Below are 13,109 nucleotides of genomic sequence, written 5' to 3'. Positions count from 1 at the left end.
CATTCTGGGACACGTAGTCCTTTAGAAGTTGGGCACCAGTACCAGAAATAAATATACAAATGTGATTAAATGAAGTGTCTGGAAGCAAGGCAGCACCTTTTATTTAAGGCACAGCTGCTGCTTGTAAAAGGCACCATTGATACGGTAACTCGTCATACATGGAAACCTAACGTGGATTTATGCACGTGGAAACATACACATGAACAAATTCATAAGGGCACCACATAATACAGAACAAATTTGTCAATAAATTGTCAATTTCTTTAAGAAAACTACAATCAGTGCCTAGCAGCTTCTAAACTGAATAAAAATCCCTGACTTCATCCCTAACCACAATGGACACCTTACCTGCAGCATCAACCCTAAACTAATTGTACCCTACCCACATCTCTCACGCTGAGACTGACCCTAACCCTTAAAGGTTCCTTCCAGTGGTGAGAAAAGATTGCTCACTTGTAGGGAATTTGCATTTATAGTCATAAGCACTGAATAGTACCACCCACGTGCGGGGACCTCAGAGCACTTTTTCACAATATATCTTCTTAAGTGTAGATGTTCGCCTTTCTTCAGGATGGCTAGCAGAGTCACTTAAGAAAGAAAAATATTATGCAGCCGATAGGAGTAGGCACCAATGGACCAGTTCTTGATCTTGTACTTAGGAAACGGGCCATGAGAAGAATTGAATATGTGTATAATTTCATTATGTTTTTAATACAACAGCATAAATCTCTTTCTTAAACCCTTTTTTGCTAGAGCATAGAGATGAAGGAGATCAGGACAGAGTAGCCCTATAGGCTGTCATTATACTAGTTAAAAATAGAGGCTGTGCCTTTAAGAACTGAGAGACCACCAGTATCCCATCATGCTCATCAGTTGGCAGTAGCAGTTCTTTTTTCCGGCTCCTGCTGACAGGACCCTGGAGCATTGAGCTCGGCCAAATTTTGGATTTTCTCTTAAAAATCCTCAGCTGAATTTTGGTGATAACCTATTAATTTGATATCTTTGCTTTTTCTCTTACCTTTTCAGTCTTTTTTTGACAGAAATTAGAGCTTTTTGTGAGAAAAATTCAATCTCTTTTTGACAAATCCCACCCTGTGGGGGAAAAAAGGCCAAGACAGACCCTCATGACGTGTGTGTATTCGGCATCCCAGAAGATCATGTTCATGAGTCTTGCCATCACTGCAGGAGATTTTCAAAACGCACCCTGAGAGACTGAGAGAAGATTTGCCTCCATGGTACCGAGAAGCGAAGAAGATGACACACGAAGTCTGAAGGTGGGATCTCAGGGCGAGGAGAGGGTCAGACCTCTACCAGGGCTGTGTCATCTGTCTCTGGAGGATGTGCGAAGAAGAAAACGGCACCAGAATGCCATTGGTCCTGGTTGACGCCGAGAACATTGATGTCAAGGAGAAGTATGGGGCCGACCTGTTTGCCATCTGTACATGGTTCAGTGTTAAGTAAGCAGTGCAGATCAGCGTTGAGGCCAGGAGTATCAACGCCAATAACTACTCCATTGATCCGCAGGCCTTGCTTGACGTTGAGAAATCCCACGAATACGAGACCATCAAGACGGTCGCCTTTGAGGCACCATCGTAGATCGATGCCAATGCATGCTCTCAACATAGAGAGGCCATCAGCAATCACTGTCAACAAGCAGGATGATGTTGAAGTCAGTCGACATCGAAAACTCTTTCAACTTAGTCTACGCTACAGGAGGCAAGAAAGAAGAGACTACGCATTTAATCCTCCCCAGATTCGGAGTAGTCTAGAGAGTATTTTGCTTCTTCAGGGGTCCAAACATCTTCTCCACCATCAGCTCCGTCTCCTCCTCATCTGCCACCTCCACTGCCTACTCCTCCTCCGCCTCCAGCTCCATCGGTGATGGTCACTCCGAGACCCAGATCTCGTTTCAGGTCACACTATCAATCTCGACACCTTCGTCATAGCCCAAGGCACACGTCTACCTGCTTCCCTCATCATCATTATCATCATTCAGTTAAGACATCATACGGACATGTCCTACACTTTTATTGGACGATACTCCCAATACTTTCACACTCTCCACCTCCACGTATATCATCATTGGATGATATAAAAATATTTCAAGCGGTCCTCATGAGGGGTGCGACAAAACTAAACATTCCTAAGTCGACTCCAACACCAAAGACATCAGTCATTTTTGAGACTGTACAACACAGGTCAGCACCAACGCCTTTGCTGCCTCTAGTACCAGGTCTCCTTGAACCTGCTATGGACCTCTTGACACCAGTCTCCGTTAAGACCGCACCATCTAGGCTTCAAAAGAAATACCGCCCTCTGGAGCAAGATCATGCTTCCCTCCGAACAGATCCTACACCAGACTCGGTGATTGTAGTAGCGGCAAAGGAGAAACATGCCACTACTCCCTTTTCTACAGTTCCTCCATATTAGGAGAGTTGGAATTTAGACTTTGTAGGTCGTAAAGTGTGCAGAACAGCAGCAACCATCATTTAAGCAGCCAGCCCATTGCTCTTCTAGGCTGATATGACAGGGAACAGTGGGAATCCATGAACCAGCTTGTGGAACATCACCCTTTGAGATAAGAGGGAACACATAATTCTAAATCCTAAATGAAGGAGTAATGGTCTCAATTCAAGTTATTAGTGCTGCCGCAGACTCTTCCCTATTAGCAGCTCTTGAGTACTACCACAAATCGCTCTTAGAAGGCACTCTTGGCTCCAACTTACCTCCCTCAAGCCAGAATCACAGCAAAGAATAATGAATGTGCCATTCTCTGGTATCACTCTATTTGGAAGCCATGCCAACAATGAGATTGCATGGATGAAGGCGGAAATAGAAACTCTAATAGCAGTCGGCTTAGAGAGACCTAGGGAACAGAGGAAATCTTTTCAACACCACCGACACCGCTTATTTTCCCAGAGGGTTCAAACCCCTTACTGGTATCAGGGCCACCAGCAAAGTGGTGCATAACAATAGCACCAACGTCCCTACCAATCATATTAAAGAAAGTACCCAAGAGGGAGATCTACCCAGCAGCCTGGCAGCCTGTTCAAGGGGTCAAGCAGCCATATGGGTCAAAACCCTGAATCATTACTCCCCCCCCCCTTTTGTTACCTACTCTGGTGAGGGTAAGCATTCAGCATTGTCTGGCAGAGCAGCAAAACATTGCGCAATACGTCTGGGTACTGAATATTGATTGCAATGGAAATCGAGGTTCACCAGTCCTCCACCATCCATACTTCCGAAACCATCCAGTTTCCTACTCTCACTGCTACGATCGGTGGTCAACATCCTCTTACAAAAGCTGATGGTGGAACCTGTTCCTCACCAACAATGAGGTAAAGGAATTTATTCCAGGTACTTTCTCGTCAAGAAGAAATACAAGAATGAATTCAGACCCATTCTCAACCTCAAAACAGCCAACAATTGGATTTGGCAAGAAAAGTTCCGGATGCTCATATTACACCAAATTTGTTCCCAATTGCACCGGCGGGATTGACTCTGTTCCAATGACCTTCAAGACGCATACTTTCACATACCAATTGCCAGAAAGTATTGAAAGGTCTGAGGTTTGTAGTGGGGCAGGACCATGTTCAGTCCCAAGTGTTTCCTTTTGGCATGAAGTCAGCACCTAGGACATTCTCCAAGTGCTTGACAGTAGTTGCTGCCCATCTCATGAGACACAAAATATTTGTCTACCCATACCTAAATGATTGGGTAATCAAGGCGTCCATGTCTGGGGAAGCTCAGCTTCATTACAATTGGACTTGTGATCTCCTATAAAGGTTAGGCCTTCAGGTCAACCACAACAAGTTGACCACTGTCTCAGTTCAAACTTTACATTATCTGGGAGCTTTCATGGACACAATACGGACAAAAATGTATCCCTCTGATGAGGGACGCTTGTCAATCCTACAGAAATGTCATGCTGCAGTATCCTCCCTCCTCGGTTCGATGGCCTCCAGAATCTTTCTCACACCGAATGCCCGTCTCCACATGCGACCTTTACAGGAATGTCTCGAGGACCAGTGGAACCAACTGACAGACAATTGGAAAGACAAGATACAACCATCTCTTCATGCGAAGGTGTCCCTCAAATGATGGTGCTCTCCAACCAATCTCCTTCAAGGTACCCCATTTTATCAGGAGATTCCTCCTCAAACTATAGTCACAGATGCTTCACTACTGGGATGGGGAGCCCATATGTATCACCTACAAATCTAGGGCAAGTGAGAATCAACATACATTATCAATCTACTCGAGCTACGGGCAGTCCATCTGGTGATGAAGGTGTTTCATTTGTCATTCAGATTCCACTCTCTGCTTGTTCAGATGGACAATGCAATAACCATGTACTACCTCAACAAGCAGGGAGGGATGACGTCCATATTCTTTTGTAATCACATAAGTCTGGCCAATCTGTGCCACCTTCGCCCTTGATTCGCGATAAAGTTAGCACCACTTGTTGAAGTATTTTGTCAGAACCCACAGCTTGCTTCCACTCATGCTCAGAAATAGCCCCCTTACACAACTCTTCCACATTAGCCTCAGCCCAATCTTCATACTCCGGTTCATTTTCAACCTGCATAGGCAAAGGGGACAAACAATCTGCATTTACATTTTATGTATCTGGAACATATCGAACGGTAAAAATGTTTTCCTGCAAATGATAAAGCCATTTGCCATTCCTGGGAGTTGCCTTTGCAGCACCGCTGGTAGAAAACAGATCTACCAAGGGCTTATGATCGGTGCGCAACGCGAATATGTTACCCCATACATATGTTTTAAAATGCTGCACGCCCCACCAACCAGCTAAAGCCTCCTTTTCTATGGTAGAATATGATCCTTCTGCATCTTTTAGGGTCCAAAATGCAAAAGCAAGCACTCTTTCCTGACCACCTCTTTGCTGAATCACTATGGCACCTAACCCATATGCACTGGCATCTGCTACCACCATTGTCTTATCCTGTGGTTCAAACGGTTTCAAAACCACTGCTTTAACAATGGCTTCCTTGACATCCTCAAATGCAAACTGACCCCCGGGGTTCCATTCCCATTTTGCTCCCTTTTTAATTAAAAGGCTCCGTACATGTACCTTATGTGAAAAATGCTTCACAAACTTGGAATTATATTCGGCTAGACCTACATTTATTTATTTATTTATTTATATAGTGCCTGAATCGACTCCCGAAGGGGTATCTCTGCGCTGCGGACAGGCAATTGAAAAACTGAGGGACTGGATCAGGATTAGAGACAGAATAGGAAGGTCTTAAGGTGCTGCCTGAATTGGAGGTGGTCAGGGCATTGTCTCAAGTACAAGGGGAGCTGGTTCCAGTAAAGAGGCGCAAGATGGGAGAATGCCTTTTCACCGAGTCTGGCCTTCCTTACTCGGGGGACCACGAGTAGAGATTTGGTTCCAGAGCGAAGGAACCTTGAGGGTGTGTACGGCGTGAAATTTTCGGCAAGATAGGCGGGGCCGAGATGGTTTAAAGCTTTATGGACCGTGCAGCAAACTTTAAACTTGACCCGCTCTCGTATCCGGAGCCAGTGTAGCTGACAGAAGAGAGGGCGAGAGGCAGTCCGGGGGGGGCATTTAGGACCAGTCGCGCCGCCGTGTTCAGGACTACCTGCAGTTTGCAAAGCGAGGACTCATTGCCTGAGGCCAAGAGGCCATTGCAGTAGTCCAGGCAGCTCAATATCAGTGCCTGCTTCAGGGTCTTCCGAGTGGAGTTGGGAAGCAGGGGGAAGACTCGGTGTAATAGGCCTAACATATGAAAGCAGGAGCCAGCTGTCTTAGCGACGTGCTCCTTCAGGGTGAGAGCCTGGTCCAGGCGAATGCCTAGGTTCTTGACAGTTGACTTGGGGGGTGCCAAGGTCCACAGGCCACCAATCAGGTGTCCATAGTAAGGGTGCGTCTCCAAAGAGCAAGATTTCTATCTTCCCCACGTTGAATTGGAGGAAGTTACATCTCATCCAATTGGAGATAGCCTTCATTCCAGAAGAGAAGGCCTACTGTATGGATGAGGTAAGTTAATTGAAGGGAAATAGCAGCTGTGTATCGTTGGCGTAGGAGATGGGAATGAAACCACACGTTCTGAGAAGGTTGGCCAAGGGAGCCACATAGATATTAAACAAGGTAGGGTTCAGACACGAGACCTGGGGAACTCCCTTGGTCAGCTTCACAGACGCCGAACGATAAGGGCCAAGGTTAACGGTCTGGGTCCTGGAGGAGAAAAAGCTCATCATTCACCTAAGGGCAGAGTCTCTTAGTCCAATCTCTTCCAATCTCCCGAGCAATAACTCATGTGAGACAGTGTAGAACGCGGCAGAGAGGTCCAATAGCACCAGAATTGGCCCCTGTCTAGGTTCATCCTGATTTTATCTGTGACAGCTAGCAGGGCTGATTTGGTACTGTATTTGGGCCTGAAGCCAGACTGGGAAGAGTCTAGACTTCCAGTGAGTTCGACATGGTCGGACAGATGTTTGTTGATGTGTTTCTCTAGTAATTTGCTCAGGAGAGGGAGAAACAAGATGGGACGGAGATTGGAGAGATCAGTCATAGGGGCCTTGGAGTTCTTGTGGATGGGTATAACCTGTGCTGCTTCCCATTCCAGAGGAGCGTGACCCTCTTTCAGAGGGAGATTGAGGAGGAAATCTATGGAAGGAGATACTTGATAGCACAAGGATTTTGCGACTTTGGCCGGAATAATATCCAAGGGTGAGCCAGATTTTACGATACGTAACAGTGCTTCAACATCTTCCAAGGTCACAGGAGGAAAACTCACTAACAGCTAGATGTATGCCTGGTCTGGCAAATCATGAGTCATGGCGGCCGGAGGCTGGCTCCCAGATTAAACGTTTTTATCGTATATAAGCTCTACTTTCTGAGAGAAGTATTGTGCGATGTAATTGCAGAGGGATTGTGAGCGGTCCTCTAAGTTATTACATGCCGAGGGGTTGCTAAAAGACTGGAGAATTCGGTACAGGGTTTTGGGGGTGTTGCCAGCCTGGGCTAATTAAGACGTGATATGGGCTTTCCTGGTGGCCTTGATGTTTTTGTGATAGTCAGAGAGGGCGACTCATCAAGAGAGCAATGCCAGCGTCTTTCAAGTTTTCTGCATAATTGTTTTTGAGTACGCAGCTGAGGGGAAAACCAAACTGTCTGAGGGCGCTTAGGGGAGTCTGGGAGAGATTACCGTGGTGCGTGCTGGTCTAAGGCGCATGTGATGGCAGAATTGTATTTAGCAAGAGCATCCTCTATGTTGGCAGGTGCGGCACCCCAAGGCGCCAGTAAGGAGGCTTGGATGCGCTCTGGGGTGATTTGTTTCCATTGTCTAGATGCAGACTGGATAACAGGGGTGGGGCCCTTCATCTCTCTAGGACCATGGATAGAGAATTCAATTAATGCATGGTCCGACCACGTCAGCAGCTTAGGGGTTTCACACAAAATGCAGGAGGAATTAGACAAAATAATATCCAATGTGTGACCTGCTGTGTGGGTAGGGCCTTCATTGGGCTTAAGTAAGCCCAGAAGAGCGAGGTCTGCTATAAGTGTCAGTGTGTCGGTATTAGAGCTTCATTCACTGTGGACGTTGAAGTCTCCCAACAATAGAAATTTGTTGGTCAAGATCACATGGAGAGCTATTAGTTCGGTAAGTTGAAGTGAGAAATCGGCTAAGGGGTCTGGGGGCCAATAGACTAAGGCCCCCTTCCAGCTGAATTGTGACAGAAGATCCAACCGAAAGACCATGATTTCAATATTAGCTTTGCTCCGCTCTTCCAGTGAAGTAACTTTGATGCTGTCCTTATGTACAATTGCTAGTCATCCCCCCACCTTTGACTGTCTGTCCGTTCTTAAAACCCTGTATCCATCAGGCAAGGCTAGCGTGATGGCGGGAGAAGAATAAGGCTTAAGCCATGTTTCAGTCAAAAACCCAATGTCCGGCTGTGCGGAGGAAATGGGGTCCCATATCTCAATGGAATGCTTGGACAAGGATCTGACATTGCAGAGTATGCTTTTCCATCCTGGCTTAGTGATATGTGGGGCTTTTCCTATACCATGGGAGGGGACTGTCTCAATGAAAGTGCCTAGATATCGGCATGCACGGCATTAGAAAGGGCCCTGCAAGATTGACCGAGTCCCAAGCCGGCATTGTGTCCGAAGGTCAGTTCTTAGAGCTAAAAAGGAAGGCAGCTGTTCCTTGTCAGTTGGCGAAGGTGCTTTCTCAATGGCCTAAACTAACTTAGGCCGAATACCATTGAACAACAACGTGTGTCCCAAATACTCCCCTTCTTGTAGACAAAATTTGCATTTTTCCTTCCTTACCATCAAACCAGCATTCTCCAATTTAGCAGGAATATTTTCCAATACTCTGTCATAACCTTCTTTATCTGTGCTCCACACCAAGATATCATCTTGAAAATACCTCAGGTTGGACACACCTTTTAAAACACTTTCCATTACATGCTGAAATACTGCTGAAGCAGACACCAGACCAAAATGCATGCACACAAATTGAAATGCACCCTCGGGTGAAATGAATGATGTGAGATGTTTTGACTCTGAATGCAGACGCACTTGATGATAAGCGCTAGATAAATCTAACGATGAAAAATACAGAGGATGGCGATCAACTCAGATACATTCATTAAGGTCTCTAAGATTGACACACATCCTCAATTTTCCATTGGATTTGCTCACCAAAACCACTGACTGAGCCACTCTGATGACTCGATTGGGTCAATCACACCTGCAGACCACAATCTGTCCATTTCTTACTTCAACTGACTCCTCAAGGCCAAAGGCACATTCCTCACTTTGTGTACTTTGGGAACACATCCCTTCTTCAAAACAATACAATGCTCAATCTACTTCAAACATCCTAAACGACCAACAGACAAATTTGGAAACTTACCACACCACCTTTCACCAATACACTCGCCATCGGCATCAGTGAGAAGCACTTTATTAGAGAAAATGAGATTCAGAATTGTGCCCAAAGCTCTTTGCTCTCGCCACCCTAAAAGTGACTTGCCCGTCTCAGCCACATACACCTTTGCCACAAAATAACATCCCATATATTCTAATACACCCATGAAATACCCCAAAAGCGGTAGTTTGCCTCCACAATAATCCTTAGGTTCCAATATCTGCTGGGTACAACTGGGACCCCTCCAGTTGTTTCCACACCAACTGATCAATGAGGGTGTAAGAAGAACATGAATCAGCCCACATGCATATACTCTCTGCATTGACTTTCACATCACACTTCGGGGCCGATATTCTCCTTTGATATCCTCCACAACATCCTGCCGCTAACTGTTGTCACTAACCACTAGAATTTCCACCTCCCCCTCATCCAAATGATTCTTCATCACGGATGACCTACTGGTCCCATCTTGTACCACATTGACATACTTACTATTTCCCTGTACTTCCTATGTACGCATTCTGGAAAAATGTCCTAATCTCTTGCATTTAAAACACCTGAATTTCATGCCAGGACAAAAATCAGACTCAGTCGAATGCCTTGTGCTTCCACAGCGATAAAACACCCACTTGACAACATGACCAAAAGATGATCCCTTAAGGCCTCCATAGTGAATTTCCACTACTTTATACAAATCAACATCAAGTTTCTAACTAATACATCAACAAATCAAAATAAAGAAAGTTCTCACAGTTTTCTGCGGCAAAACAAAAAAACAACAAACAAACTAAAATAACAGACGTAGTCACCACTGTCACTCCAGTAGCTATGTTCCACAAATCGCACTACAATGCAATTAGTCTCCCTCCCTAATGAGGATCCTAGTCCTGCTTCAGTGTTTGTTGTTGGAGAGTCCTTCTTCAGTGTTGACTGCTGGAACGGAGGGCTTAACTGAACACACTCAGACACTGCCGTAGTTGCAACAGTCGGTAGGGGAAACTTCTGGAAAATAGGCGGGGCTCTTAGGAGGAGCCTGGCACACACAAACACAATCACTTCAACACTTGGTGCGCGTCTGGCTGCCTTCTTACAATAATGGTTCAGGTAAACCAGCTTACCAAGCGCAGGCTCGCTGACACAGAATGGGGCTGGTGGAATAGGGCCTCCAACATCCCATCCTCCTTGCCAGTTTTACGAAGTAATCACACTCTATTGAGATTATCAACAATCTTTAATTTCAGAAGTATTATGGAGCAACCAGCCCCTGGCAAAAGAGTCGTTATCTGTCCTCATAACAATTCCAAAACCCACGAGGCAGACGCATGCAGCGATCTAGAACCAAGACGATGAAATGCAGCATTGTATGTACAAACAGTAAAGACACAACACATCAACAAGCATGAATACAACACTTCTCAAACCCCTGTTTTCAAAATCCCTGTCATCAAGGATTTTCTAGGAGGGATGAAGTAGGGTTTCCTTTCCAATATGCGTCTTTCCCCTCCCTGGGAGCTTAACATAGTACTTTCATGTCTTATGCAGGACCCCTTTGAGCCGAACCACAAAGCCTCCTTGCAACACGTTTCTTGAAACACAGCTTTTCTTAAAGCAATAACATCGGCTTGCAGGGTTAGCAAGATCCAAGCGCTTTGTTCTCACAAACTATATACAGTCTTCCACTCGCAAAGTGGTTATGAGAACTCACCCAAAATTCCTCCCCAAAGTTAATACAGGCTTTCATGTTAATCAAACCATCTCCTTACTACCATTCTTTCAGACTCCCTCTACTCTAGCTGAAAGATCTCTTCATTCTCTGGATCTGAGGAGAGTTTTGAAATTCTTCCTCGATAAGACATGGGACATCCCCTGATCGATCCAATTGTTTATCGACTATGGTCCGGTCTATACGGGTTTAGCCAGTTCCAAACAATCCATCTCCCGATGGATAGTTTCCTGCATCCTTTTGTGCTACCAAAAAGCTAACAAGACACTAGCAGCTAAACCCAAAGCAGACTCCACTAGAGGTAAAGCAGCTATTGCAGCTTTATTGAGGAATATCTCTATTCCGGATATTTGCAGAGCAGCCACGTGGAGATCTGTCCATACATTTACCAAGCATCGTGCCTAGACTCGGATGCTAGAGCAGATCTATTTTCTTAAAGGGCTTCCTTAGTTCCCTCTGTCTTCTTCATTGCTCCTAGTAGGGATGGGCCTGATACTCTCTTCAGTGCTTATAACTATAAAAGGTAATCCCCTACAAGAGAAGGGATCGTTTCTTACCTGTAACTCTAGTTCTCTCGTATGGGAATCTCCATTGTATTCATAAGCAACCCGCCCTCCTCCCCGGTGGAGTGGACAGAGAAAATCATAGGATCTACCTATCATCATGCATAGCCTTAAAAAAACCGAAGCCAATGCCACCTGCTGAGCATGATGGGATACTGGTGGTCTTTGAGTTCTTAAAGGCACAGCCTCTATTTTTAGGTAGTATAATAACAGCATGTGAGACTACTCTGTCCTGATCTCCTTCATCTCTATGCTCTATCAAAAAAGGGTTTGTGTAAGAGATTTATGCTGTTGTATTAAAACATCATGAAATTATACACATATATAATTCTCCTGGCCCCTTTTTTAAGTACAAGATGAAGAATTGGGCCATTGTAGCCCAGTCCTACAGGTTGCATAATATTGGTCATTCCTAAGTGACTCGCTGGCCCTACTGAAGAAAGGCGAACATCTACACTTAAGAAGATATATTGTGAAAGAGTGCTCTGGGGTACCACGTGTGAGCGGGACTATTCAGTGCCTATGACTATAAATTGATATTCCCTATGAGAGAAATGGAGTTACAGGTAAGAAACTATTCCTTCCAGACTGTCCCTTTGTATGATAATATCAGCTAGGGTTTTGAGGTGCTTTGTGACATCGTTCTCTGGGTCACCCCTTTTATTTATTTAGGCGTCTCAGGATTGGTGTTAAGGATTAAACTTTGTTGAGGGTTAGAGCTTGCATAGGTTAAAAGGAATTAACCTGTGAATAAAGGTCAGACATAAATCCCAGCAGATGTCATCAAACAAACATTCATTCATGGGTCTTCATGGTTATTGTTAGAGATGTGGGACTGAGCAGAGAGAACTCTTTTCTTCCTCTTCACTGGATGACTCTTTTAATAACAAGAAAATTACTTTATATTATGTTTCTTCATTATTACTCCATGTAAGACGTCTTCATGATCAGAGAGCTCTGCTCAGGGGGAAGAAGCCGAGTATTTTATATATGCTGCATGTTTCACTTTGGGAAGGTCAATGAAATATATAAACATTTTTTTGTATTTTGGTTTGTTGTAGCTACTTACTCGCTGGGGGATTAAAGTTAGTTTACTGCTTACACGTGTATCTTTTATTAATTTTACTAGAATGACACAACAATAAGACAGATGTTTAAAGGGTCTGGAAGAAAGCCATGCCTCAGGAAGATCAACGCTGGACACCACTCTATACGGAAATGTTAAAGACCTTCTAAAAAATCTCGTTCCTGATTGGATGACTGATTTTTACAAACCGGCTGAGACCCTCTGGAAGAAAGATCATGCTGTTCTGTTACTCGCTGTATATACACGAATACTCTGCAGCTGTACAATCTATGCATAACCTTTTTTATTGTTTGCTCACATTTTTAAATAAAGGGTGATTGAAGTGTCAACATTTGTCCTCCCAGAATCTTTCATTTTATGGTCTGGTTTGACAATGGAGCTGTCACCAGATAATTATGTGAGCATCACTAGAAATGGGTTTTGGCTCCTCCCACTTGTTGTGAACCAGAAGTACATTTCTTCATTGGACAGACGTTGTGTGGTTCCACAAAATAAAGTGCTTGCTTTCAATGCAGCTGTGCTAATTTTGTTTAATAGGTGGAGCCTAGACTGCGCGAGATATGTTGTATACACTTTGTGGGGTTACAGCACGCCCTCTAATTTTCATTTGTTTGTTTCAGTGTTCTTACTTCTAAGTTTCTATTTCTCTCTCCTTTTCATTGTTTGTTCCATTCCATGGAACAGACCCCCATTACTTGTAGCCTTCCACTTGTCCCATTTTAGTTCCTGGCTTAAGGACTTTTTTTCAATTCCAGAAGAGCACTTCAAGCAAGCATTCATGCATTTTCCTGGATCAGCACGGCACC

The 13,109-nt window shown here is 44.6% G+C and overlaps 1 protein-coding gene across 1 annotated transcript in view; it reads left to right on the top strand.

Annotated features, from left to right (window-relative positions):
• Positions 1–12,634, top strand: part of LOC146863508 (uncharacterized) — a 149,487-nt gene extending 136,853 nt beyond the window's left edge. Inside the window, exon 4 of the mRNA XM_085643383.1 lies at positions 12,346–12,634. The gene's annotated coding sequence lies outside the window, so the exon portion shown is untranslated. The remainder of the gene's footprint in view (positions 1–12,345) is intronic.
• Positions 12,635–13,109: the final 475 nt, after the last annotated feature.

Source organism: Triturus cristatus, chromosome 2_2 (assembly GCF_964204655.1).
Source record: "Triturus cristatus chromosome 2_2, aTriCri1.1, whole genome shotgun sequence".
Classification (NCBI taxonomy): Eukaryota; Metazoa; Chordata; class Amphibia; order Caudata; family Salamandridae; genus Triturus; species Triturus cristatus.
The sequence above is the reverse complement of the archived record's forward strand: the minus strand, read 5'-3'. Positions and strand labels throughout refer to the sequence as shown.